The following is a 27,678-nucleotide window of genomic DNA, read 5'->3' on the forward strand; positions in this document are numbered from 1 at the left end:
CTTATTTTTGGTCTTTTGTCTTTTTCTCTCCAATTGTATTGCAATAATATAAAGAGAATTACCATTTCTAGATAGTAGAACTTTTTCAGAGCTATAGCCATTTATATTCCATGAATTCTGTATTATTGATATGTAAATGAAGTATTTTGGTCTTTGAGCAAATTGTACCGTGTGCTGACTTCTCTAAGTAGGGGAAAGAATTAACAAATGTTTTTATGTTCTACGGAGAAATTTAGTGAGGAACAATCCAGTGGGCTTCATGTGATATACCAACTAGTTATTTAAATTCCAAGTTCTCCTTTAGCTTCTGATCTTGGTGCCAACCCTTCTTGGAGGAGAATATCTTAGGACAGTGGTTCAGTCAGTCCTGAGTTTTTGCAGGAGACAATTTACATCTGTATAATACTGGCTAAAACCAATATGGCTTGTAGTATTTTATCATTAGTAATAATATTATTGTCAAGTTTAATGTTTTAAGTCTCTGGAAGAGTCTTGGGGGTCGGTAAGGTAGATGGAGAAAATTGCTGAAAACAGCTTATGCTCAAAATAGAACCCTAAAGTATGCTTTGCATATCCATCCTGATTTCTGTTGTTTGCCATTAAGTGTAAGGTTATTTTAATCAGCTCATTAGGATTGTAAATCAAAATACCTAAATTAAAACGGAAAGTAAATCCAATGTAAAGGAAAATTTTGTTTCACAGATTTTTATCTCAGACACATGAATATCACCACCATTTTAAGACTAGCCAAGAACAAATTTCATTATCATTAAGACTGCTTTATTTTTGCCTTTGTTTCTGCCAACCAGAGAGAAATTTTATTAGTGATTCTGAATAACTTATTAGGCAATATATTGCCAAGGTGAAATGCTCAAAATGAATAATTAATGGAATTGGGTGTAATTTTATAGTCACTTTAAGTAATTTGCATAAAAACAAGCTTTAAAAAGCAAGTTTTTTTTTCACTGAATGTTTCATCCTGTCTTTACATCCTTTAAAAGACACAGATTACATTCTTTAAAAGAGATTACATCCTGTAAAAGAGTAGAGTTTTGATAGATTCTTGATTACAGTGGTATGTTTATTGGTTCTGCTGTCCCTGGAGTTTTAAGTCTGCCAGGTAAGAACATAAGCAAAAAATAAAGTAGAATGTCACCTGATCTATGAACTTAAAATTTAGTATTATGTTTGTTAGACCCAGGAGGATTTACTAGGACCAGGCAGTTAATGTTATGTAGGTGATTGCAGTTAGAAAACCCCTCATTTTTTGAGGCACCAGAGCCTTTCTATTATTTGTTACTGGTAGTAGCTTGATTTCCTTCAGTGTAGAAAACTTAAAGACACTCTTTAAATGTTTCTGTGTGTCACTGGGGAAAAAAATGGTTTATTTCATTTAGCTTTGTCAAAAGAAGCCATGTTCTATTTTGAGAGCTAGTCAGAAAAAAAATAAATATTATGCTTAGGGAAAATATACGCATTAATACAGAAGGATATCACAAGCAAAATTATTGCGTTTTATTACATGTTAAAATTCGGTGTTTATTTTACTTTAATCATTTTCCTTGTCATCTTTTTGTTCAGTTACTTAATTAGGGACACTTAGGCACTTTTATCACTTAGCATAATCATTAGCCCAAATGTGTTTCTGCACTGTTTTTAGATTTACTTGGGCAATCTGACTGGCCAAAGGTGAATTGGTTTTTTTCAGGTCATAATTTGGTCACTCATTACTAATCTAGCTTAGATGATTATGCTCCTAAGGCAGGTATATTATAAAAACCTTTCTAGCAGTTATAAATTTATAATTGCTATTTGAAGTTTAAAATTCTATGAAAATTGTTTTTGTCTCTGTTCCCACCTGCTGTTTCCACTGTTAACAGTTTAATTCCACTGTTAACAAAAACTCTACATTTTATTGGTTCTTTCGGAGTTTGTCCACAGAATCCCTCAGTGTGAAAGCTAGAGGAGCCCTCTCAGATATCTAATTCAGAACCCTCATTTTACAGATGAGGAACTGAGGCCTTGGACTAGAACAGAGGTCCCCTCACTCAGTCCAGGACTCTTTCTATTACATCATGCTGCCTGATGTTTGTTTATGGAACTCGGCAACATCACATACAGGGTGAGCTTTTTTTTTTTTTTTTTTTTCTTTTAAACACACAAAGTGATTTCCTGCTCTAATCAACTGCTATTCATCATTCCTGTCTAACCCATTCTCCTTTTTTACCCATACCTGTCTTAGTCCATAATGTAGCCCAGTTACTTTGTTTTGCTGCTACTACTTCTTGGCACTCAACGGTCATTTTTAAGAGTTAAACTCTTAGTAAGGTTTCTTATCAGTAACCACTGTAGCTTTACCAGGCACGATAGCGACAGTAAGTTAAAATTTATGACAGGGATGATTTTGTAGAGTTTTAAATTTAGATTTAAAAAATGAATTACAAGTATGTACAAGAGCATAGATACTACATCTAAGAGCAGATGTGATACGAGATATGAAAAAAATTTTTTATGAAATAATAAAATGCCAAAAAATATTAGCCAGTGGTGTTACATAATTATAACAGTGGTTTATCCTGTGAACTCACGGATTTAGATAAGCATATTTGCATTTTAGATTCTTGAGTTTTTTTTGTATTGATACTCAGATTGACCCATTTTTGGCTAGTGAGTGCTTGTTCAAGTTGATTTCTTGTGTCCTTTAGACAAGACTTTACTACTTTGGTAGCTTTCTTGTTTTCTGGTTTAAGATAACATGGCTTTCACGGGTACCTCAAGGACTTTCAAGTTCTCATAGTAAGTTTATGATTTACAGGTTTCTGTAGGACCAAAGTGCTGTTTCTACTCCACTTTCCATATTATTTTGAATTTTTATGAACATTGGCCAACATTAATTTTGCTTTTGTGAAAGAGGAGGAAAAAACCAAAATCTTTCAGCTTAATGAAAATTAACCTGTTTCTCTTGTATATTTATTTTTTTTAATCTGTTGTCTTATGTCACTGGAATAACCATGATATCAACCTTTACAATTTTCGGGCAAACTAAAGCACTAATGCTCATCTATGAATGCTGGTTAAATTTGTTGGAATGGACAGGATACCACAACACAGTCACACGGATACTTTACAGCACTTAACATATATATTTTAAAGGTTTTGGCATTCTTTGACTAGTTATTTATCAGCCATTTTAAAGGACCCCTGTCCACCAGCCAGATAACTAATTGGATTTCAGGTGAACTACATCAGAGGTCTAGAAATGTCATGTGACAGTAGTTTTCCTGAAAACGTATCTGTGGGGAGAAGGGTTGTGGATTTTTTGTTTAATCAGTGTATAATTATATATAAATTGTGTGTGGATTATATTTCTTATGCTGGAGTGGGAGAGCTGTATTTTATGACATGAAGTATTTTTTTTTTTTTCAATGTTTTTTATTTATTTTTGGGACAGAGAGAGACAAAGCATGAACGGGGGAGGGGCAGAGAGAGAGGGAGACACAGAATCGGAAACAGGCTCCAGGCTCCGAGCCATCAGCCCAGAGCCCGACGCGGGGCTCGAACTCACGGACCGCGAGATCGTGACCTGGCTGAAGTCGGACGCTTAACCAACTGCGCCACCCAGGCGCCCCGACATGAAGTATTTTTAAAAAATACATTTGAATAGCTACTATGTGTTAGGTGCTAGATATGAAGTATAGACTGTCTTTTAAATATTTATAATTTCTAGGGGTGCCTGTCTGTCTTAAGTCAGTTAAACATCTGACTCTTGATTTCAGCACAGGTCATGTTCACATAGTTCATGAGTTCAAGCCCCACATTGGGCTCTGTGCTAACAGTGTGGAACCTGCTTCTAATTCTCTCCCTTTCTTTCTCTCTCCCAACCCTGGTAGCACTTAATCCCTTTCTCTCTCAAAATGAACCAATAAACTTTAAAAAAATAAATATTTATAATTTGTGGTCGAGGAAACAAATATGTGTAACAAAACGTAATATAATGACAGCATTAGCACTTAAATTATAATTGGTTTTCCATACATTCTTACCTACCTGTGAGGTATGTAGGTTAATTTTATTTGTATTTTACAGAACAAGAAACAGGCTCAGGGGTTTGATTTAATGTCCGAATGTCAAAAGCAATAGCATTTGAAAGAAGGCATCAACATTCTGATTTCTAGTCTAGTAATCTTATACTACTGCCAGGTTTTCACAAGAGTCAAAACAAAACAAAAAACAACACAACTATGATGTTGGTATTTGAACAGGCTTTCATAAGGAGATGACATTTGTAGAATAGAAGAATTTCAGCACGTGTAGTTGGAACAAAGAACTAAAAATGCAAGGGTTTTAAATGATACACCTGAATATATGCACCTTATGGGTAAAGTACGTTCAAAAAAGATATTGTATGGCTGGGTAGGTACTTTGAAATCATCGAATGAGAAACTTAAATGGCTGGCTAATCAGTTTAGAGTAAGATGTGGAAGTTACTAGGTAGCAGTAAATATATATGATATAATCAGTTATGTTTGATGCCTTGGTATCAGAAGATAATAGGAAGAGACCTAGGAGACTCTGAGGCTGTTGTAATACAGATGACAAGTACTGTAAGAAGAAAGGCTTGGCTGAACATGGTGCTGTACAGGTAATAGAAGATAGAATCTCTAAGATTGCAGGTAAAAGCAGAGATAGGAAGTTATATCCAACATGATACTAAAGTTTGTTTATTTTAGAGAGAATGAGTTACGGAGGGGGACAGCGGGAGAAAGAAAATCTTAAGCAGGCTCCATGCTCAGTGTAAAGCCTGACATGTGGGTCGATCCCACGACCTTGGGATCATTACCTGAGCCAAAATCAAGAGTTGCATGCTCAACCAACCGAGCCACCCACACACCCCTCATACTAAGGTTTAAAGTGCAGTGAATGGTAGAATCAGTGATAGTTATGAGCAAGAGGAGAAACAAATCTTGGAGAAAAGGATATAAATTGCCTTGGGTGATACTGAATTAATGAGATTCTGAAAGGCATATAAATAGATTTGTGCATTAGTCAGCCGGAATTAGAATGCTTGAGTGGGAAAGATCTGGATATGTGGAGTGGCACATAATAGGAGAAGTTGGTAGCTTTCTAAGTCTTTAGAGTGGCTGAGATCCTTAGCTGGGAGAGTAGACTGAAGACCAGAAGGCTAAAAAGTCCACTGTACACATGTTAGGGCAGAAAGAAGAATCAGCGAGAGAGGGGAGAGGGCAGAGTCAGGAAGCCAACTATTGGAAGTTCAAAGACTGTTCTCATTTTATTCTTAAATGCTGAAAAATGGCCAGGAGTGGAGATCAAGGAGCATGAAAACCCATTGCATTTGGAGGTTATTCGTAGCAAAGTGTTTTAAGTTGAAAAGGTCAAAAGTAAACTTTAACAATAACAAAAATATTTTTCTTCTTTTATACATTATATTTAAACGTGTAAATGTTATTTACATTTTGTGCCAAAGAGTATACTCTTTCCTTTTGTTCTTCCATCAGTTAATTATTTTTCATGACTGTATAGTCCGTGAATATTATTAATGTATCAGTCTTATTTTGGTACCCCTTTTTAATGGACGTTTACTTTATTTGTTTTTCTTCTTTCGCCACAATGTTCCTAAAATAAATATCCTTAGGAACTTATGCTTTATTTCTCTAGGTTATGAGGCATCTGGGTGGCGGTTAAGTATCTGACTTCGGCTCAGGTTGTGATTGCGCAGTTTGTGGTTCAAGCCCCACATCAGGCTCTCTATTGTCCGCGTGGAGCCTGCTTCACAGCCTCTGTCTCCCTCTCTATCTGAGCGCCCCCCCCCACCCCCCAATAAATAAACATTAAAAAATCTCCTTATTTCTCTAGGTTGTAAGGTACATGTATTTGTTGAACTTAATGACTGACCATTTTAAAAACAACAACAAAAAAAGTCAAATTCTTACAGTTCCTGCTACTTTTACTTGTAATAGAGGTTGATGATTGTTTTCCAAAAGGCTTCTTCTCATTTCCACTTGCAGTATAGGTGAAAAACCTTTCCCGACATTACTGTCTGAAATAGGCAACTAGATCTTTTAAATATCTACCAATTTTAGCGAGTGTAATTTTACTCCTTGTTACTTTGATATGTGTTTCCTTGATAACTAGTAAATCTTTATGTACTCAGATATAGCTGTTTTTCTTGTATAGTTTTTGAGATTCCAGTTTTGGTTAAAAAGATTTTATTCTCTCTAGATTGGTTATGTAGCCTCATTGTTTTGTTAAGAGGTATGTATGTGTAAGTGCATGCATACACACATTTATTTAAAATATCTAAGTACGGGGACGCCTGGGTGCCTTGGTCGGTTGAGCGTCTGACTCTTGGTTTCGGCTCAGGTCATGATGTCACAGTTTGTGAGATGGAGCCCTGTCATCGGGCTTCATGCTGACAGCATGGAGCCTGCCTGGGATCCTCTCTTTGGTGCACACGCGCGCGCTCTCTCTCTCTCTCTCTCTCTCTCTCTCTCTCTCTCTCTTTCTCTCTGCCCTCCCTAGCTTGCTCGTGTGCATGTATGCGTGCACTCTCAAAAGAAATTAAAAAAAAATTAAAATATATAAGTATTATATCTGCCTGGAGTTCATGTTTTATCTATTGTAAAACACGCGTGCCCACTTTTATTTCCTTTCAGAGGAATAGTCACTTGTGGCAACACAGATGTCTACACTCCATCCTTTTCCTTTGCTCAGACCTTTGTGTCTTTCAATAGAATACTATGTTTAGTTGTATAAATTCAGTAAAATTTAAAATAGTTTTATTTGGTCTTGGGATATTTATTTTTCTTACCTGTTTTTATAGGTGCTTATTATTGGAGCAGGGAAAAGCTACTGTATTAAAACTCCGTAAGCAAAGGCTAGTAGGGACGCCTGGGTGCCTGAGTTGGTTAAGCATCCAGTTCAGCACAGAGCCTGCTTGGTATTCTCTCTTCCTCCCTTCCTCTCTCACTCTCTTTCTCTCTCTCTCCTCCCCACCTCCCTTCCTCACCACCTCTTACATGCACACTCGTGCTTTCTCTCTCAAAATAAATTAATAAATGTTAAAAAAAAATGTCTAGTAATGTTGCTAATGATATGATAGGGTATCATAGAAGACCCAACAGATTCTATGATAAAATTTTTCTCTTTTGTATCTTTTTTTTTTTTTTTTTTTTTTGCTACTTCAGAAAGTGCAAGTAATAAAGGTTTTGAACAAAGTAAAAAGTTGAGGAGGCACTCATAAGTTTTACTGAAGTCACCTAAGATGTGAGGGGTTTTTGGTGAGATGGGGTCTTTGAGGGAAGTTTAAAATTCTTTAAAATCCATGATGGAAAAATTGATAAGGAAATTCAAAACCTAATAAAACGATTGCCAAATGGCTCAGAGGGGCAAAATGATGTTAGATACCATTATGGTTTGGAGTTTAGATAAGTGATAGGGCTTGAGTGGGAATTGGCAAGACTACTTGAGCTTAATGTCAGGATTATAATAGCATTTGTTGTTGAAATGTCAGATCAGGATATTTGCATCAAAATGGAGAAAAAATATATGTGATCCAGGAGGTATGATGATGGATTGAAGGATGCTGAGAAGTATGAGTAATTTGAGATGACCATGAAAATCTGTTCAGTTAGTGAGTAGATCACAGATTTAAGGAGTTTATAGTAAAAGAGAGGGTGTGTGTATTTGTGTTTGTGTGTGTGTTACAGTTATGGGATGTAAAGGTAGAGAAGTTTTTGAAGTATGTGCATGACGTACAAGTCATGGTTGGCATGACTGAGAAATGTGTTAAAATATACATGCCTGGGATGTACCTCTGATTTGCTAAAACTTAAGACTTTTCAGGGTTGTCATGAAGTTTATGACATTACTTTGAAAGAGCTGCCACAGGTGAATTTGATACACCATATTAAGCAAGAACCACTGGTGGGCTGGAAATGAGTGTGGCGGGCCTTTTTCTTTCTTCATATTCAGTGTTTGGCCAAAAAGAAATGGAGATACAAGTTACTGAATTGGTGGAGGTAATGGAGCTCAAACTGGGAATGGATGAGAAGGAACAATGAATCTTAGTCATTGAAGAAGATCTTTCTGGTCTTCTAAAACACTGTTGACTAGAAGAAAGAAAGAGCTTTATTCACTGTTTTCAACAAATAATAATTGAGTGCCTTTTGTGAATCGGGCTGTATTCCAGGCACAACCATAATGAATAACAAGGATCAAGTATCCACATTCATGTAGCTTGCATTTTTTTTTAATGAACATAAGTTGTCATTCCTAGAATATTTGTTGAGTCACCAGTGTTTGAAAAATCTTAACCTGTACCACATATTGTACGATCCAGTATTTCTTTAGAGTAGTGTTCTATATAAACAAAAACATTAATTTTGAAATGAATGCTTTCATTTGTTGTTGCCTCTGACTACTTTTTGCTTGTTGGTAAGTATTTCCTTGAAACTTTCCTTTACCACCAATAAAAGCAGCAACAAAAAAAAAGGTGAACCCATTTCTATCACATAACGGGAAAAAAGGAACGTTCTTTTACTTCTGGCAGTCTTCAGTTTCAGCACAATATGCTTTCTATTTTTTTTTTCATGTTTTTTAAAAAAATGTTTTTTGAAAGAGAGTGGTGGAGGGGCAGAGAAAATCCCAAGCAGGCTCCGCGTTGTCAGTGCAGAGCCCAATGCGGCGCCTGATCCCGAGAATTGTGAGATCATGACCTGAGCTGAAATTAAGAATCAAACACTTAACTGACTCAGCCACCCAGGCCCCCCACTACTAATTTCTTACTATTTTTGGAGTAAGTCAAACTGATTCTGAAGTTGATGTCTATGGATGTATTCAGTTTCCTCTTTTCTCTTTAAATGCCTTTCCTTCTCCAAGAAGGAGGTGAAGTTGAGAGCAAAGGAGAAGAAAAGCATTCTTTCACTCTCATTGTTTTGCCTTAGAGTTTTGTTTCTTTAAAACTACTTATTTGAGCACCTAGTATATATACATTTGCATTATATTGAAGGAAGGAAGCCATTTAGTACCTATACTTGAGAAACACTAAATTGATCAGCAGTTTGATGGTAAATATTTCTGATGAAAACCCTTGAATTATGTCTAGATGAACTACTAGAGAGTCATCTTCTTTGGAGTTACTTTCCAGAACAGAGTCAAACCCACATAATATTTTCAAATGAGGATCTTAATCTTTAAACAAAGTAAGGATTAGAAGACTACTAGGATACATGTTGAGTATGCAGTAACAGCCATTGTATTGTCTCTGTACTCACTGCCCTCGTTGTTAGTTTCCCCTGCCCTTTCCATTAATATAGGGAAAAGGTTAGGCTTCATGTATTACAGTGGTCCAGAAAAAATACAAGCCTTATGAGAAACTGGAAGAGGTAAAGAGAATTAATTTTTTCTTTTATCTCCCAAATGACCTTTCAGATGGTTAGTTTTAGTCAGAATCCAAATATGGTCTACATAATTGCTTTTGGTTTGCTAAATTTAAGTCTCTTCCGCTTATTGGTAGAGGAAAGCAATTCATTTGTCTTGTTGAATTTCCTATATTCTGAATTTGGCTCTGTATCCTTGTGGTAGTGCTAATATATTTCACTGTTATCCTGTATTTCTTTAAAGTAGTAGCTAGAGACCTTATTAAATTCACTTTTAATTCTTTGATCATGATATCTTCTTTTTCCTTCCATTCGCATCACACCACGTGAGGCAAAAACCATCTGGTTGTCTCACTTTCAGTGATGCTGATATTGATTAGTTGGTTCAGTTGTTGTTAGCCTAATCCACCCAATTTGCACATCAGACTTTTCCCTCATGGGCTTAGCACTGTTCAGTATTGTTGTTTAGATTCATCATTTTCTTAGGGATAGAAAATGATTATTTTCCAATTATATCATTGTTTTTGCATTGATTCGGCTGGAATTCTGTGAAGGACTGTTCCTAGTCAAGTATTGGCATATTCTGAAATAGATCTGTCACAAGAAAGACAGAGTATGTGCCTGAATGTTTTAGTTATCAGTTTTTAGAGTAATTACTTGGTGGCACTCCAGTAAGGTCTCAAGGTGACCATTGATGTGGATTTTATATTTAACTTTTATAATCTATTTTTGAGGTGGTTTAATTCACTGGTTGTCTCCTTTTGCTATGATGCCAGTGGTCTTTGGTCTCCTTGTTTTCTTGCATGACAGGATGTCCCAGGCTTCCTGCTTTAGCCTTGAAATTGGCCATTCCTATAGGGGGTTCTGAGTCCTTGTAGTGGACAGTGTTTATTTAGGGACTGTAATCAAAGTATAGAGTGCTTTTTAGTTCGAGGTTGTCGTTAATGGCTTTTTTAGAACTAGCAAACGTATTTTAGTAAGAGTAAAACAAATTTTGAGTTCCTAGTTATATTTTAATTCATATGTAAGAGTATAGGTTTTTAAAGCTTGTATTGTGAATTTTACTGAAAAAATATCTGTGTATTATAAACATTAAAATAATTTTAGGGGCACCCGGGTGGCTCAGTTGGTTAATACACAAGCGTCCAACTTCGGCTTAGGTAATGATCTCATGGCTTGCAGGTTCAAGCCCCATGTCAGGCTCTGTGCTGACAGCTCAGAGCCTGGAGCCTGCTTCGGATTCTGTGTCTTCCTCTCTCTCTGCCCCTCCCCTGCTTGAGCTCTTGTCTCCTCTCTCTCTCTCTCTCTCTCTCTCCCTCCCTTTCTCTCTCTCTCTTTTAAAAATAATAAAAAAAAATTAAAATTTTTAACAGTAAAAATTAAAAAAAATTAGTTGTATTCAGTTCTATCAAATATGAGTTTTGTAATAAAAGTAAAATGGTCAAACTTATTTGCCATCAAGAAAAATTGTGTTCTTGGATAATGTGATGCATTTACCTTCTCACTTTTTCTCCCTAGCATGTTGCTGTATATCCTCCAGGGGTAGCCAACTTGAGCACAATACTATATCATGAAGAGAAGACAAAACAGTTTTTACTGCTTCTCTATTTGTATATCTTTTTTCTTTATGAAAATTTTGGTTTGAAGACTACTGAGAACAGTTTAAAGTTTCTTTGTGATTCTTTTTTGTCTCTAGGGGTATATGCAGTCAAAATATTGCTCTAAAGTGTATTACTTATCTTTATGACAACAAATAATTTCACTAGTTTTAAAAAGTATTTATGTTCAGGATGCTTGTGTGACTTAGTCAGTTAAGCATCTGACCCTTGATTTCAGCTCGGGTCATGATCTCACGGTTTCTGTGTTTGAGCCCAGCATCAGGCTCCGAGCTGACAGTGTGGAGCCAGCTTCTGATTCTTTCCCCCTTCTTCCCCTCTCCTTCTGCCCCTTCACTGCTTGCATGCTGTCTCCTCTCAAGATAAATAAACTTAAAAACATTTTTTTCTGTATATCTTAAATGTAGATAATATTGGTTGGCTGTGCCTCTGTTCTTGGTCTTTTTTTTATTTTTATTTTTTTTAACGTTTATTCATTTTTGAGAGATGGAGACAGAGCATGAGTGGGGGAGGGGCAGAGAGCGAGGGAGACTCAGAATCTGAAGCAGGCTCCAGGTTCTGAGCTGTCAGCACAGAGCCAAAGAGGGGCTTGAACCCACAAACAATGAGATCATGACATGAGCCGAAGTCAGGATGCCCAACCGACTGAGCTACCCAGGTGCCCCTCTTCTTGGTCTTCTTATTTGGGGATCCAGGCTCTCAGAGCAGGCTGGTATGTAGGACATGCTCGTTTTTGTGGCAATAGAGCTTGCAGACACTTATAATACCTCTAAAATTGTGATTGATTGGATGTGCTATGTGTCACATCTACTCAGTTTCCATTGGCCAAAGCATGTCACATGGCCAAGGTCCAGATTTTTGGACTAGGGATGAATAACTCAATTGCGGGAAGAAAAGAGTGATTTGAATTCTTAACAGCAATACACTTGGCCACATAGTCACTTAAGTCGATCCCTGTATGGACTATGCCATCATAGTCCCCATAATTAGTATTGTTTTGAATTCTGTTGTTTTTTTTTTTTTAAATGTTTTAGTTTTGACAGAGAGAGAGAGAGCGAGCTAACAGGGGAGGGGCAGAGAGAGAGGGAGAGAGAGAATCCCAAGCAGGCTCCGCATGTCAGCACAGAGTCCAATATGGGGCTTGAACTCATGAACCCTGAGATCATGACCTGAGCTGAAATCGAGTTGGACGCTTAACTGACTGAGCCACCCAGGCACCCCTAAATTCTGTTTTAAAGGAATTGTCTAGAAATAAATGGATTATCTATCTGAAGGAGTATGCTAGGGAGATAATTGATAAGGTCCGGGGAGAAGAGGCTTTCGTTAACCCTAATCTACCTGCCATCTGTGCTTTTGGAGGGTTAAAATGATGGCATGTGTATTTATTAATCTTGGTCTTTCTCAGCTTAATGACTGTTACAGGTTGAATTGTGTCCTCCAAAATTCATAATGCTGAAGTCCAAACTTCTGGTAACTCAGAATATAAATTCATTTGGAAATAGGGTCTTTATAGAGGTAATTAAGTTAAAATGAGATCATTAGGGTAGGCTCTACTCCTGTATGTCTAAGAGCCTTAGTGGGAGACATGGTGAGGTGGCTAGAGTAACACATCCATAAGCCAAAGAAGCTAGGAGGAAGTCCTGGTACAGATCCTTTCTTAGCACCTTCAGGAGCATGGCCCTGCCAGCACCTTGATTTTGGACCTCCGACTTCCAGAACTATGAGGCAATAAATTTTTGTTGTAAATCACCTAGTTTGTGGTTCTTTATTAATGGCAGGCTCTTTTGTTGATGTCCTGAGACTCCATTTTAACATGGGGTGGGGTTCCTCTCCTCCCTTCCCCCACCAGCTAACAATTTTCAGATACCAGTAGGGTATCTGAGAATTTGGTTTTGCTACTGTCTACCAGAGGTAGTAGTATCAGATTCCACAGGTTAAGGGTTCAGTCCTAGCAAGATTTCCCCCATCTTCTTCGGATGCCAGTTGCAAGCCTGGGTTGTTACCTGTGCTTCTGACCAGCTGACTGTAAATCTGCTGGCTTCCTCTTTGGGTTCAGTTAATTTGCTAGGGCAGCTTCTGAAACTCAACACATTTTACATACTAGATCACTGGTTTATTATGAAAGGTTATAACTCAGGAACAGCCAGAAGAAAGAGATGCATAAGGGCAACAAGTGGGGAAAGGCCAGATCTTCCTTGTCCTCTCCAGGTGGGCCAGCTTCCCCCCCCCCCCCCCCCCCAATCTCCACGTGTTCACCAACCTGGAAGCTCTCTGAACTCTATCCTTTTGGGTTTTTATGGAGGCTTCATTACACAGGCATGATTAAATTCTTGGTGATTGATTGAGGCTCCAGGCCCTCTCCTTTCCCCAGAATTGGGCAAGTATGGAACTGAAAAGTCCCAGCCCTCTAATCACAAGGTTAGTTGGCTGGCACCCCATCCTTAGGTGTGCTCCCAAAGTCACCTCATCAACATAACAGAAGACACCTTTGTCACTCTCAACATGTGTGAAGTTTCAAGGGTTTGGGGAACTGTGAGTCAGGAACCTAGGACTAAGATCAAATATATATGAGAAATCTACATTTGGTCATTTGAATGACTATGTGTGTGTGTGTGTACATATATGTATATATACGTACATATATATGTATATGTATGTATATGTGTATATATGTATCTATTTTCTCTTGTGAATTGCAATATCGGAAGCTAATCCAGTGACACAGTTTCACAGTACAGTCAGGTTTGTAAGCGTGTGGGAAGGAATATAAGGTAGAACTGTAGGTTGCTATATTGGAAGGAACTTTATTGCTAGACTGAAGAATTTTGGACTTTGCTAAAAGAGCATCTTGGAATAGAAGTTTGGCAGCCAGGGCAAGAAGAAACTAGCTCAAGGGTAGTTTATTTATTTATTTATTATAACCTTTACTGTTTAATAATGGAGTAGTCTAGCTGCTGAGGGGATACCAGAAGATAGATCCTCTCTTTAGAGTACCTTCAAATCTGATGTCCTTTTAGGCTCTGAAAAGGTGCAGCATACTTCAGTTGGTTCTAAGCTGGAATTCTGTATTAAACCATGTAACACTAAGTTTTATATTTGATTAGTGGGAGAGTCTTAAGAGTTAGGTATTATGGATTGAATTATGTTCCCCAAAAGATATGTTGAGATTGTAACCCCTGGTATCTGTGACTGTGACCGTATTTGGAGATAAGATGGTTGTAGATGTGATTAAGTTAATATAAGGTCATTAGGTAGACCCTATTCCAGTGTGACTGGTGTCCTCATAAGAAGGAAATTTGGACACAGACACACACAGTGGAGAACGCCATGTGAAGCCACAGGCACAGAAGGAGGACTGCCATGTGGGGATGGAAGCAGAGACTGGTGTTATGTTGCTGCAAACCAGGGAACACCTAGAGGTACCAGAAGCTTCAGGAGACAAGGAAGGATTCTCCCCACTGAGGCTTTGGTGGGAGTGTGGCCCTGCCACTAGGTTGATTTCAGGCTTGTAGCCTCCAGAATGGAGACCATACTTTTCTGTTTTAACCCACCTGGTTTGTGGTACATTGTTATGGCAAGAAACCGATATGGAGGTCATAAGGATTTTGAAAAGTATTTAGTGATCTGAAGAGCTCTTTCTCTTAACACATTTTGCAGGTTATCAGAATGCTTTCTGTTGGATAAACAGGAGGTTCCCAAACTTTGCTGTGCATTGTATTTACCTGAAGAATCTTTAAAAAAAATGCTGACATCTGGCTCTGACCTCTGGAAATTCTGGTGTAATTAGTGTGGGATGTAAGTAACATGGACATCAGGATTTTTCAAAGCTCCCCAGGTGATTTAGTGTGCAACACATTTTGAAGAACCACTGGGTGAACCTTCTAGCTTAAGTATTTTCCCACCCCTCCCTACACATACAGTTTTGTGTTCATTTAGCTTTTATCAGCCTGTGGGTAATATATTCCCCCTAGCTCTCTATCCCCTGCTAAGCTCATTTGTGCCTTGGCTTATTATGATTCTTAAAAAATTATTATATTTTGTTCTTCTCTGTTCTTGCCAACCTGGCTAGACATGTGATTATATTCAGATCATCCATATGGCCACTTTGTAGCAAAGTAAAGCTATTTGTGTTTATTTCAATACTGTAGTTTACATCAGACATCAAACACCTTGGAACTGATTTTTTAAAATTTTCGAAGGCACTTGATATTACTCAAATATGAGAAACTTGAGTTAAGGAGATATACTTGTGCCTTTGTTGTATATAAATTCCTTAGAAAGCAGAACACTAAGCAGTTGTTATTTATTAACATTTTGTTCTGTCAGTTTGTTAAGCTTTTCATCTACCTGGCTTTAAGTGATGAAATATTTGTTGGTGGTGAGGGTTGAGGAGTTAATGTAGAAAACCTAGCTTATAAATAAATACTGTTTGAGGAGAGCAAAGGGCTCAGTTGGTTTGGGAGTGTAGGGGTCAGAGGTGGGGTTCGGAGGAAGATGGAAAAAGTTGTCAAGGCAGAGAGTTTCATTCGTAGAATAGTGTTAAGTATTGTTGTGCTTAGTCCGGGGAAAAGAATGATAGGAGATTTTAGGGCAGCTGTATTTACACAGCAATTCTGCCTAGGCCTGGGTTTCCCTACCTGGCAAAAGGGTGACAATGGGACGTATACAAGAATGTCAAAAAGAAGAGAAGCCCTATTATCTTATGTTTTGGATTTATTTTAATGTATTCACAGCAACTATTGATACAGTTACAAGTAGCAAAGAGAGTGTGGACTATTTACTTGCCATTACAAGTCACAGATGGGCTTGTACTCCCTAGATTTCCTTTATTCTCTACATTCCCTCTGCTTTTTTCTTTTGTGTCCTCAGAGTGCAGGGGCAGGCACGGAAATTGTACCAGGTATCCTGGAAATCTGACCATAAAGAATTTTCAAATTTGTTGCTCAGCTAGCCATCTCTCTTTATTTCTTGTCTAGCTAATAGAGTCTATGATTGGATTGATTCTGTACTGACAAAGTTTTACATTATTTGTTTCCATGTATATGGTAGAGGAGGCTGCCATTACTTATAGTCTTGAATGTATTCTCTTTGGGATATAACGGTTACAAAATGAGACCACCTTCATGTTTGACCAACTTCATGTTTTAGTTGGTGGGAAAGGGATTGCAGCATTCTGGAACCTCACCACTGGACACAAGTGATGGGTCTGAACAGACATGCAGGCCTGTGAGAATCCACCCTGAGAAGGAAATGTGTTGTGGTAGTACTGCTGCTACCACACCTTTCCTCAGCTGTTTAGAATTTGGTAGGAAATGGGATGCAATCTGCAGCTTGGCCGTGGAGCCTGTTTTTCATAATATCATGCTTTATGTTAATGGATTTCTATTTTATTACAGTGTTCAGGGCCTAGAACAATGCCAAACATGTATTAGCACTCAGTAAGTATTTGTTGAATGAATGATGGAGAGACTAAATTTAAATAAAATTACTGAATCAAGTGATTGTATCTGGACCAAAGTCCGTTTACAGAGGTGTAGTCTCAGAAAATGTGTAATTATTACTCTTACATGTTTTATTTAGTACATTTCCATATGTTTTATCCAAAGTAGTGCTTTTGCATGAGGGTTTTTATGACTTCTTAGGTAACTTTTTTGTTTATTAGGTGTAAATTTGCTGGGTACCTATGTGTATTTCAACATGAACATAACAGAAAACAAGATTTATATCCTGGTACAGTCTGAACATAGTCATGGCTTAAGAGGTCTTTTTCCCCAAATGATTGCCAAAAAGATTAGCACAAATATTGCCAAGAAGGAATCAGTTTTTATACTAGCAATATTTGCTGCACCAGAAATTAAAATTGTGAAGTTTTATGTTACCAATGCATTTTAATATAAACCCATCTATAACATGTGAACACAAATGGTATTTTATGAAAAATGTGTACTTTCCGAATTTCCAAAAATTTTTCATGAGAAGAAGGACGGTGATTTACTTCTTTGCAAATTTCTGTTCGTCTCTGGCTTACTACAATATAGCTGGGTTCTCAAACATCCTTCTGCATTCTCATGGTGAGGTATGTTCTCGGAGTTGAAATCTATGAAAAAACATCTGGCCTTACAAAGATGTGTAATTAGGGGCACCTGAGTGGCTCAGTTGAGTGTTGAGTGTCTGACTTCGACTCACATCATGATCTCATGGTCTGTGAGTTCAAGCCCCATGTTGGGCTCTGTGCTGACAGCTCAGAGCCTGGAGGAGCCTGCTTCAGATTCTGTCTCCCTCTCTCTCTGCTCCTCCCCCACTCATGCTCTGTCTCTCTCCCTCTCAAAAATAAACAAACATTAAAAAATTAAAAAATAAAACAGATGTATAATTATAACTTTTTCAAATCAAAATACAATTTTATTTTTCATATGAATTTGGATATTTTCTTTGATACTACTAAATCTCAAGTGGATAGTTTTTTGTTTTTGTTTTTGTTTTTAATGTTTGCTTGTTTATTTTGCGGGGAAGAACAACAGAGAGGGGAGAGACAACCCCAAGCAGGCTCCATGCTGTCAGCGCAGATCCCGATGCAGGGCTTCATCTCACAAACCATAAGAGCACGCATGACCTGAGCTGAAATCAAGAGTCAGATGCTTAGCCAGCTGAGCCACCCAGGCACCTCAAGTGCAAAGCTTCTTAACGATTAGTTGCAATGCAGGATCTGAAATGTTATCCGTGAACTTTTTGTATTGTTAGATAAAATCCTTTAGTCTCTCTTGAACTTAGAATACTTCATTTCTCCATGCATAATTATGTATTGGTCATTGGGAAAACATTTGTTCACTGAGTTATGTAGACCTTCCATATGTTCATTCTACAGTATGCAGAAAAAGTGATTCATCATCACTGATCTCATCAGAAAAGTTTTTGAAAATTGGGAACCGTTTAATAATCATGGTGGCTGATATTTTCCAAATCCTAATTTTCTCTTAAAAGCTTAAGTTTTATTCTTGTCAACAAATATTGCTATTTGTTTTCTTTAAAGTGACAGTTTCACTTTGTTTATTTGCAAAAAAATGTCTGCCAAATTCTCAATATGAAAAGCCATACTTTGTCAGTTGATCTTGGGAGTAAAAATGGTGTTCCATGAGGAAAACTTGCAATTCAACAATTGCACAGTGGTTTTCTTTGAGACCCCCACCTCCATCATTTTAGTGTGCAGTGGAAGTGCTTTATTAAGTACTTAATGTTTTATTATGTAGGATATCAAACAGATGTGTTTTTGAGGATTAACATTTTAATAAAATTAAGCATTTTTGCTACTTTCAAGGGAATTCTTCAGTGAAGAATTTTTGTGGGTTTTGTTTTTTTTTTTTGAGTGCATGATAATTAAGAATATAATGACTGCTAATATAGGAAGATGTAACCGCCTTGATTCGCGTTACGATATGAGCAGTTTCACTCACTATTACTCTGTAACATCAGTGTATGGAAGTCAGTTCCGTGAGAAAGTCAAGTACTACAAAATTTTTGACCTGAGGACCCCTTAAAAATGTCTTGGGAACCCCAGGGGTCTACAGGACTCACTTTGAGACTTAATTTGTATACTAAATAAAAAATCGATGAAACTTTGTCATGGGCAGGACAAAGATAACAAATCTGATTTTTAGATTTGAGCACTTTGAGCAGCATTAGCATTGAAGTACATTTACAATGAAATGGAAAGAAATATATTTTACTAAGATGGTATTAAAAATAAATATTTTTAAGACTTTTTAATAAGATAGCATTGATAAGATTTTTTAATAAGATGGTATTTGCAGTTAGTCTGTAGCCTGACTGGGTTGAGTACTTAACAAAGGATGGACACTGCAGGGCCTCAGTGTCGTTGTTCCTCTGTGAGCATGTTTGTTTGGTTTTGGGGAACCAAACTGTCCTCTTACAGGACTGTCCTCTTACAGGACAGTACTGTCAACTGTTTTCTTTCACCCTGTGAAATTGACCTCTGACACTTTCATGGTGGATTTCCCCAGTTTTCAGTAAAACTTCAGAGCCTATCTCAGTTCATATCTATCATCAATTTCTACTCCATTTTCTTTTGCCTTTTGTCTTCCAAGGTTTACTCATAGCTGGCTCGTGGAGTGCGTGTGTGTGTGTGTGTGTGTGTGTGTGTGTGTGTGTGTATGCAGGTGTGTACCAGTCTGTTATCTGAGTATTAAATTTGGTTTAAGTTGTCTTCACTTGATTTGAACAAGCATTTATTACCAATTGGGATGAATGTTGATCTCATCCTATACCTTTTTTTTTTTTTACCCATACTTGGATGTTTGATCCATATTAATCATGTTATTTCTGCCATTAGAACAGTCTTCTGCCTGTTTTTACTTTTGCTCTTCCAAATGATTTACCAAATAAAGCCAGTCTCAGGACTTGTTCTGATTCACTTATGGCTCCGTAGTCTTAGTTTTGTCTTAGTTCCCTGCCTGCCCTCTTTAGGAACCAAAGAATACCTAATCCTTGTCTAATAAATTGTTTCACATATACTATTATAAGTAGTATTTATTTATAACTCTGAATTCATTATACCTAGTACCTCTTTTCTTTCTTTACCTATAATACCTCATTTTTAAGCAAAGTTTCCATCCATTCATGTGATTGTCTTTTTAAACTTTTAGCTATGGTTTAGTCTTTCATGTCCTCATTTCATGTCTGTTCCAAAGCTAGAATATAAGATAGTAAGTTGGTTTGACTTAATTGAGAAAATTTTGTTACCTTTCTTATACTGGTTCCCATTCAGAGCTTTTCTTGCTAGTTGGAAGGGGACTAGTGTCTTGATTTTCATTTTCATACTTAACTTTCATTTCCAGACTTTTCTTTTCCAGACTGACAATGGTTTGCCTTAAGTCGTCCTATGACTGATTACTTCTCAGTAATTGGAAAAGATGTACCAAAAATTTGGCCTATTGGGACACCTGGCTGGCTCGGTGGATAGAACATGAGACTTTTGATCTTGGGGTTGTGACTTTGAGACCCATGTTGGGTGTAGAGATTCCTTGAAAATAAAATCTTTAAAAAAATATTTTCCCTTAGTGTTTTAATTTCTTGTCCTCTTCACTCCTCTGTCAGTATACTTTGGCTGTCATTTATTTATTATTTATTGAGCCCATCCTGAAGTCATATAGTTTTATATTTTAAAGGGATGTTAGAAGACATCTATGTAAACTGCTATTTTTTTTACGTATATGGCAAGTTAAAGTGCACATCTAGGGACTGTGAGGCAGCTCATCAGAGGTCTTTTGGGTATAAAAAGAAATGGGGCTGTAGTTAATGTCAATTTAACTTAAATCAGAGTTGACTCATTACCTAATTGATGCTATTTTACTGTTTTCTGTCTAGAGAGCTTTGCTGAGACTTAATATTGCTTAATTGGGATTCAAAATTAGTGTTCCCTATCGCTAAATCAATGGCAAATGTTCTGTTAAAAAAATGTTCTGTAAAAACCATTCTGTGTTTTGTAAAAACCACAAGGTATTATGGGTGGTACAAAAATAGGTGATAGGTTGTATTTGACACACAGGCCATAGTTTTCAGACCCCTGGTATAGATCACAGTTGAAATAAATGATTGACATTAGAAGTCTCAATTACTAATGAATAATGGGTTTGGTATACCATTTGCCTATGTCTTTATATAAATCAGTGTTATAAAGCAGTGTTGGCCTGATAAGCATTGGGCGTAATACTTAAATGTTTCTTAATGAGGTGGGGTTGTTTGTTTTCTCTTTCCCTAATTTCTGGAAGTGTCCATCTGACATCTGACTGTTTTTAAAAATCTATTAAAAATGATTTATGAAAAAAACACTGCATGATCTGGTGACTCTTTGCTGTAAGATTCATACATAAATACCCTATGTACTTGTACTGACTCTAGTCGTTAAAAGTTTAAAAGTGAGACATCTAATGTTTCCTCATAAAGAAACAGAGGCCCAGAAGATCTAAAATTATAGAGGCTACCTGAGATCTTATTTCTTGGTCATGTTATCTTTAATTTATATCTGAGGGCTCTAGATTCTAATGAAAAAAAAAAGAAGAAGGAAAAGAAAGGTAACTTAGAGGCATCTCCCTTCTAAGTTATTATCACCATACTTTAATTTCTTAAGATTCACAAACTTTGGAACGTCAGTGACCATTAAATCTGACAAAAAACAAACAAAGCAACGAGAATCAAAAGAAGAAAATGTTCACGGCGCAAAAATCGCCTTTAACTATTAAAAAGAATGTAGCCTTTACACTCTTACAAAAATTACTGGAAGATGCTCATGTGCCAAAATTAGAAGGTAAAATGCCTTCACAAACTATCTTGTTTACCTGTTTAAAAAATTTAAGCTGCATTTTTTTTTCTCTTGAGGATGCTGTTGTCTTTTTACTGGTACTTTATATTCAAATTATCAAAGATAGCCCTCCCCCCAAAAAACAAAAAACAGTCTTACATAAAACAAATGAAATACAGAGTTTATATTTTAAAAGGTGATTTTTCTCCTTTTTGGTGGAAATGCAAATTGGTGCAGCTACTGTGGAAAAGTGTGGAGTTTCCTCAAATATCCAAAGATAGAAATACCATATGATCTGGTACTTCCAGTACTGGGTATTTGCTCAAGGAAAACAAAAATACTAATTTGAAAAGATAATATGCACCTCTGTGTTTATTGTAGCCTTATTTGCCAATAGCCATGATATGAAAGCAACCCAAGTGCCCATCGATAGGTGAATGAATGAAGATTTTATATATGTGTGTGTGTACACACACACAGAGACACAATGGAATATTACTTGGCCATAAAAAATGAGTTCTTGCTATTTGCAACAACATGGGTGGACCTAGAGGGTATGATGCTTAGTGAAATAGGTCCAAGAAAGACAAATACCATATGACTTCATTCATGTAGAATTTAAGAGACAAAACAAATGAGCAAATGAAAAAGACTTGTAAATACAGAGAGCAGCCTCTGGTGATTGCTAGAGGGGAGGTTGGTGGGGGAGATGGGTGAAATAGGTGAAGGGGGGCGGATTAGGAGTACACTTCTCGTGATGAGTACTGAGTAATGTATAGAAATGTTGAATCATATTGTATGCTTGAAACTAATATAATACTGTATATTAATTATACTTAAATTTATAAAAAGATATTCTCTTCTTTTTAATAGTGTGAATAAAAATTATCTCCTGAGATCGGGTCTTTAAAAATACAGTTTAAACTTAACATTTATCCTAATGTGAAGAGTGGTAGAATTTTTTTTCTTTGGAAACATACTTCTTTGCTTTTTTTGGACTTAATATTACAGGTAGCCTTAAAAAGATGTCCTTAAAACGTTTGATAATTAAGCTGTAGTTGTAGTTCAGGGCTAATACACAAAAAAGTAAATATGCTGTTGTTTGACATTAATGCTTTAATCAGCCAGATGATTTGATTTTGTTGTTAATGGGTTTTGTTTTTGTTTTAGTTTGGTTAGTATTAAAATAAGCTGAAGTATTTTGTTTAGAACTTGGTGTTTTTTCTGAAATTATCAGATTATTTCTAAATCCTAATGTTGCACTTTATTTTTTTTTTTTTAACATCTTATTTTTTGAGAGAGAGAGCACACAAGTAGGGGAGGGGCAGAGAGAGAGGGAGACACAGAATCTGAAGCAGGCTCTAGGTTGCTGTCAGCACAGAGCCCGATGTGGGGCCCAAACCCATGAACGCAATATCATGACCTGAGCTGAAGTCGGACTCTCAACCTACTGAACCACCCAGGCACCCCCCTAATGTTGTGCTGTATAGTTCACAAAAGTAATTTGGAAAACATGATTACATTTAGTCTAAAAAAATTTTGTGGCACCTTATAAGATTTAGCATGGCAAAAGTACATTCTCAAATGTGCTTTATACGTATTTTAAGCTATATTATCAACTACTTCAAAGTTAAATCTTAAGAGATACCTTCCTTCATTGTACCATATTTTATACACACAACAGTGTTATTGCCTAACATTGGTAGAATTTTAATTATTTTTAATGAGGCAGGAAATGAAGGGTAATGCATTTTTCAGTGCTGTTCCTGAGAGTGTTTCATGGTGGGGGAGAGGGAGCAGTTCAAGGAGAAGGGCATTGCAGGGCAGATGATTATAAAATGTTAATGTATCCTGTTAATCTCAATGTCTTTGAACAGGATGGGTTCCTAAAAATAGCGGCAAATTTTCAAAAAGGTAGGTCCTAGCCATTGTGAGTTTAACATCAGTGATTTTAAAGCCTCCCGATGAATGATCACAGTTTTTAAGAATTTGTAATAATGGGTATATATCAGTTTTCTAGGGCTGCCATGACAAAATCCACAGACTGGATGGCTTAAACAACAGAAAATTATTTTCTCCATAGTTCTGGATGATGGAATTCCAAGATCAAGGTGTGTTGGCAGGATTACTTATTAAAGGCCTCCTTGGCTTGCAGCCAGCCACCTTCTTTCTCACTGTGACCTCACATAGTCTGTCTTTGTGCATGCATTCCTAGTATCTTTCTCCTCATATAAAGACACCAGTTATATTGGATCAGGGTTTACCCTAATGGTCTTGTTTTAACTTTATCACCTCTTTAAATAAAGACTCTGTCTCCAAATAAAGTAACATTCTGAGATACTGCTGGGGTTGGGTCTTCAACATAAGAATTCTACAGGGACATTTCAGCTCATAAGATGGTCGTAACCACCATCACTTTGCTAATGAGTAAATTGATTTAATTTTTCTCCTCTGGTTCATTTGCCTCCCCACATACACTTTGTGTTTTTTTTTTTCTTTTTTATTGTTAGTTATGATGATGTATTTTTGCAGTGTGTTTTGGTGCTAGCAAGACAATTCGACAAGAGTTTCCTGCAATAACTCAGTGAGTAATATGGCAGCAGTGGTTTACTTTGCTGAAATAAACTATGGTCTACTTTGCTTCACAGCAGATTGAGAACTTACACCCAACAAATTAGTTTTGATAAATGATTCTGTGTGAGCTTAGAGATTGTTATTTAGCAGGATATTGTAATCATCTGTTTGTGACTGCTGCAGTGGCTGGCTGACCAGGTTAGGACTGCCATTCCCAGCATAGTCCAAGTAAGCTGAGCGCTGATAGCCTGCACTGTACATGGAGCCTTGGCAATGTATGTCATGGTTTGAAATTAGCAACTTCTTAGGACCTTCCAGTACTAAGAATTTTGATTCTTCATAGTCATTAAATTATTTTATGTTATAAATTCCATACTCTTTTTCCTGTGTGTGTTTTATGTCCTGAGGAAAGTAGTTTAGTATTTTAATAACATGTTAGTATTTTAATAATATATAGAAATATAGTTCTTATATGTCTCTGCTCTGACATTAAAATGAGGAAGTTAAATACTGAAGAAGAAATTAAATAATGTGTAGAATGCCTAACCCCGTACATAGCATGCAGGAGCTTCTCAATAAATGCAAATATTCTTCTGCTTCATTTTCCTTAACATTCAAATGAATGAGAAGCAGTGTGCACACACATGGGAGCAGAGATAACTTGGTACATTCCAAACATTTTAAAAAGAAAGTTAGTTCTTCTAATACTTACAGAAACCTGTAAGCCACTTGCATTTTACGTCCTTTGCTTACCTATACCCTCAGCCTTGAGGTTTGTGCTTCCATAATTTTCTGTATCTTTTCTTATCCAAGTTGCAATTAGTTGTTTTCTTCACAACACCTTGTAAAGTCACAACGTCTGGCCTTAGTCTCCTTTGTTTAGCTACATCTCCAGTACCTGTCTGGAATGATGGTACATTAGAAGTGTTTAACCGAAGTTTTGACTGAGTGAATAAAATATATTGGTCAGAAAATAGTGCTTTAATGCATTTTTCCCCTCTTAGGTTTTGTTAATTAATTTCATGACCATTGTAGTGTTTACTTTTCATTTGTCACTACTCCACCCCCACAATTGTAGCTCATCTGCATTTGTTTGGATTGGTTTATCACCCCAAAGTAATACAACTAGAGATTGGCTTTCCTGTATGAGGGGAACAGAATGAGAGATACCACTTTCCATAAGACGTGAGCTGTAATATTATAACTACGCTAGAGCATTTCTGCTGGAATGTCCTGTTTTACCTCTAGTTCAACATACATAAAGTGTGACTCCCCAGAGAACTGTGCTTTCTAGGCACCCCATATATATGAGTAATTTTTTATACTTTCTGGTCTAGAAACTGAAAAAATGTGACTCCCCCCCACTTTTTATTTCTCCAGGTATGGTCAATCACGAATTTTATAGTCATTTTCTTGTTTTAAAACATAATTCCCCCGATTTGTCTGCCTTTTTTGGGTTGCAACTGACAAATCTAATTGGCTTAGGTAATAAAATTAATTTTTGATTTCTTTAACTGAATTACAGTGGTAAATTAGCTTCAGATAGTACTTAATCCAGTTGCTTAATAGATAACCTGATGTCATTAATAACAGTTTCTCTTGTCTCTTTGCTGTGCTTTTCTGTTTCTCTCTCATCTCTGCTCTAACCTCAGTGATTATGTACATAGTGTCCTTGCTATCTGCCCACTCCTTTCTGAAAGGAGGAGGTTGTCTTTCCTTGAAACCAGCAAAAGTCTTCTAGCATTCATTCACCAGGAGTGATTGAGTTGGATCAATGTGTATCTGTGGGGGTGGGACGTCAGCCCTTCCTGAAGATAAAATATGCTGATTGACTAAGTGCCTTCCTTTCAACCAGGAAGTCCATCCCATTTAAACCACAGGGCTGAGAATGGAGTAGTTGTCCAAATCTGGAAGGCAGGAATAGTGGTGTGTCAGACACTGGCAATAGAAGCTGTAAGAGGCAAGCCACCCTTTTCTTCATCTTGCTAATTATAGTCACTCCATGTCTCAGCTGCTGAGTTCCAGAGAAGCCTAAGTTGTCCTTCTTGTTAAGTGGACTCCCAGCACCATACCATCCCTGGCATAACAATCACCTTGAGACCCTGTGGGTCATTGATACTTATTTGGAAAGGTAACCCCAAGTGTCCAAGGTGGTGTTGACAGTTACTTGCCAGTAATAAAACAGTTCTTATTTAAAAAAAAAATGTTTAACCTTTATTTATTTTTGAGAGAGAGCAAAAGACAGTGCAAGTGGGGGAAGGAACAGAGAGAGAGGGATACATAGAACCGGAAGCAGGCTTCAAGCTCTGAGCTGTTAGCACAGAGCCCAACGCGGGGCTCGAACTCACAAACCACGAATAATAGCTGTGGCAGATATTTGTAGATATATTTAAAGATAAATTTTCTGTTTTGTCACAATCTTGATAATGTTGAGTATTATTTTTAAATCTTTGCTAGTGTTATGGCCAAATGTTTTTATGTTTATTGGTGAAATTGAACGTTTTCCTGTTTCATCTAGAGGGGTCTTGTTAAGGAATAAGTGAATCATGAGGTTAAAAGGTACAACAAGAGGAGTGTAGCCGGTAGTATTCTAATAGCATTGTGTGGTGACAGATGGTAGCCACACTTGTGATGAGCACAGTATAATGTACACCATGTTGTACTTCTGAAACTTAATATAACATTGTGTGTTGACCAGGCCTTAGTTAAAAAAAAAAAAAAAAATTGGAATAACCATTTATTTATTTCATTTGGTCCAGTCATTTACTTGTAGAGACTTTTCCTGATCCTGAGAAATATTCATTAATATTTGGCACACCTGCCAAAAAGAAATGAAAGAAAACTGCTTTAAGCATAAATATCCTGATGGCAGTTTTAGAATAATGAAAGATTAGGATCATCCAAATGGTCGAGCAGCACAAAAATTTTCTGTTATGAGATAATATGCCACCACTATACATTTTGTAAGATAAAGTAATTTCAATTAAACATTTGATTCTGTGTCATGCAAAGGGTTTCCAGATCTCTTAACAGTGTGTGGTCGGCAGGACATTTAAGAAAATCTTCCTGGTTTCTTTATTTCTACCCATGACTTTCACTTTTTTTTTCATTTTTTTAAATTTAAAATAATGTGATTTAGGTTCATAATTAGGCACTGGCTTGCTCCAGGAATGAAATCAGAAGAGAGTATCCATCTTTCTCTGAGGGGGATCTAGATGATTAAATGTGTGGGGCAGTTATTGTTCAGTGTGTGTATGCTGAACTCAGTTTTGTGATGCTGAAAATGCTGTACATATTCAGTTGAGTGAATCATAGCTGAATTGTCTCAACAGTCCTGTTTTTATAATATTTATTAAATTATTCTCTATAAAGTCTTAAAGTAAAATACTTCATACTGAACATTTAAAATACTAAATATACTTTTAATATAAATGCTTTGGCTAAATATTAGTTAAGATTGATTTTTATGGGCTGTCTGGGTGGCTCAGTTGGTTAAGTGTCTGACTCTTGATTTTGGCTCACTCAGATCATGATCTCACAGTCATGAGATTGAGTCCCACTTTGGGGTTGACAGCACGGAGCCTGCTTGGAATTCTCTGTCTGCCCTCTACCCCCCCACCCCCCGCCAGCATATTCATTCTCCCTCCCTCCCCCCCCCCTCAAAATAAATACTTTCTTTAAAAAGTCTAACTTTAGGGGTGCTTGTATGGCTCAGTCAGTTAAGTGTCCAACTTTGGCTCAGGTCATGATCTCACAGTTCTTGAGTCTGAGCCCC

At 36.9% G+C, this 27,678-nt stretch overlaps 1 protein-coding gene across 10 annotated transcripts in view; it reads left to right on the forward strand.

Moving 5' to 3' along the window:
• The window catches only part of TBL1XR1 (TBL1X/Y related 1), a 178,086-nt gene that overhangs the window by 103,899 nt on the left and 46,509 nt on the right, over positions 1-27,678 (forward strand). Inside the window, exon 1 of one of the 10 annotated variants that reach the window (XM_049628544.1) lies at positions 17,619-23,243. The exons of the other annotated variants lie outside the window; for them this stretch is intronic. The gene's annotated coding sequence lies outside the window, so the exon portion shown is untranslated. Of the gene's footprint in view, positions 1-17,618; positions 23,244-27,678 lie in introns of those variants that run through there. 10 annotated transcript variants of the gene reach the window in all.

The sequence above is a fragment of the Panthera uncia genome, chromosome C2 (genome assembly GCF_023721935.1).
Source record: "Panthera uncia isolate 11264 chromosome C2, Puncia_PCG_1.0, whole genome shotgun sequence".
Taxonomy (NCBI): Eukaryota; Metazoa; Chordata; class Mammalia; order Carnivora; family Felidae; genus Panthera; species Panthera uncia.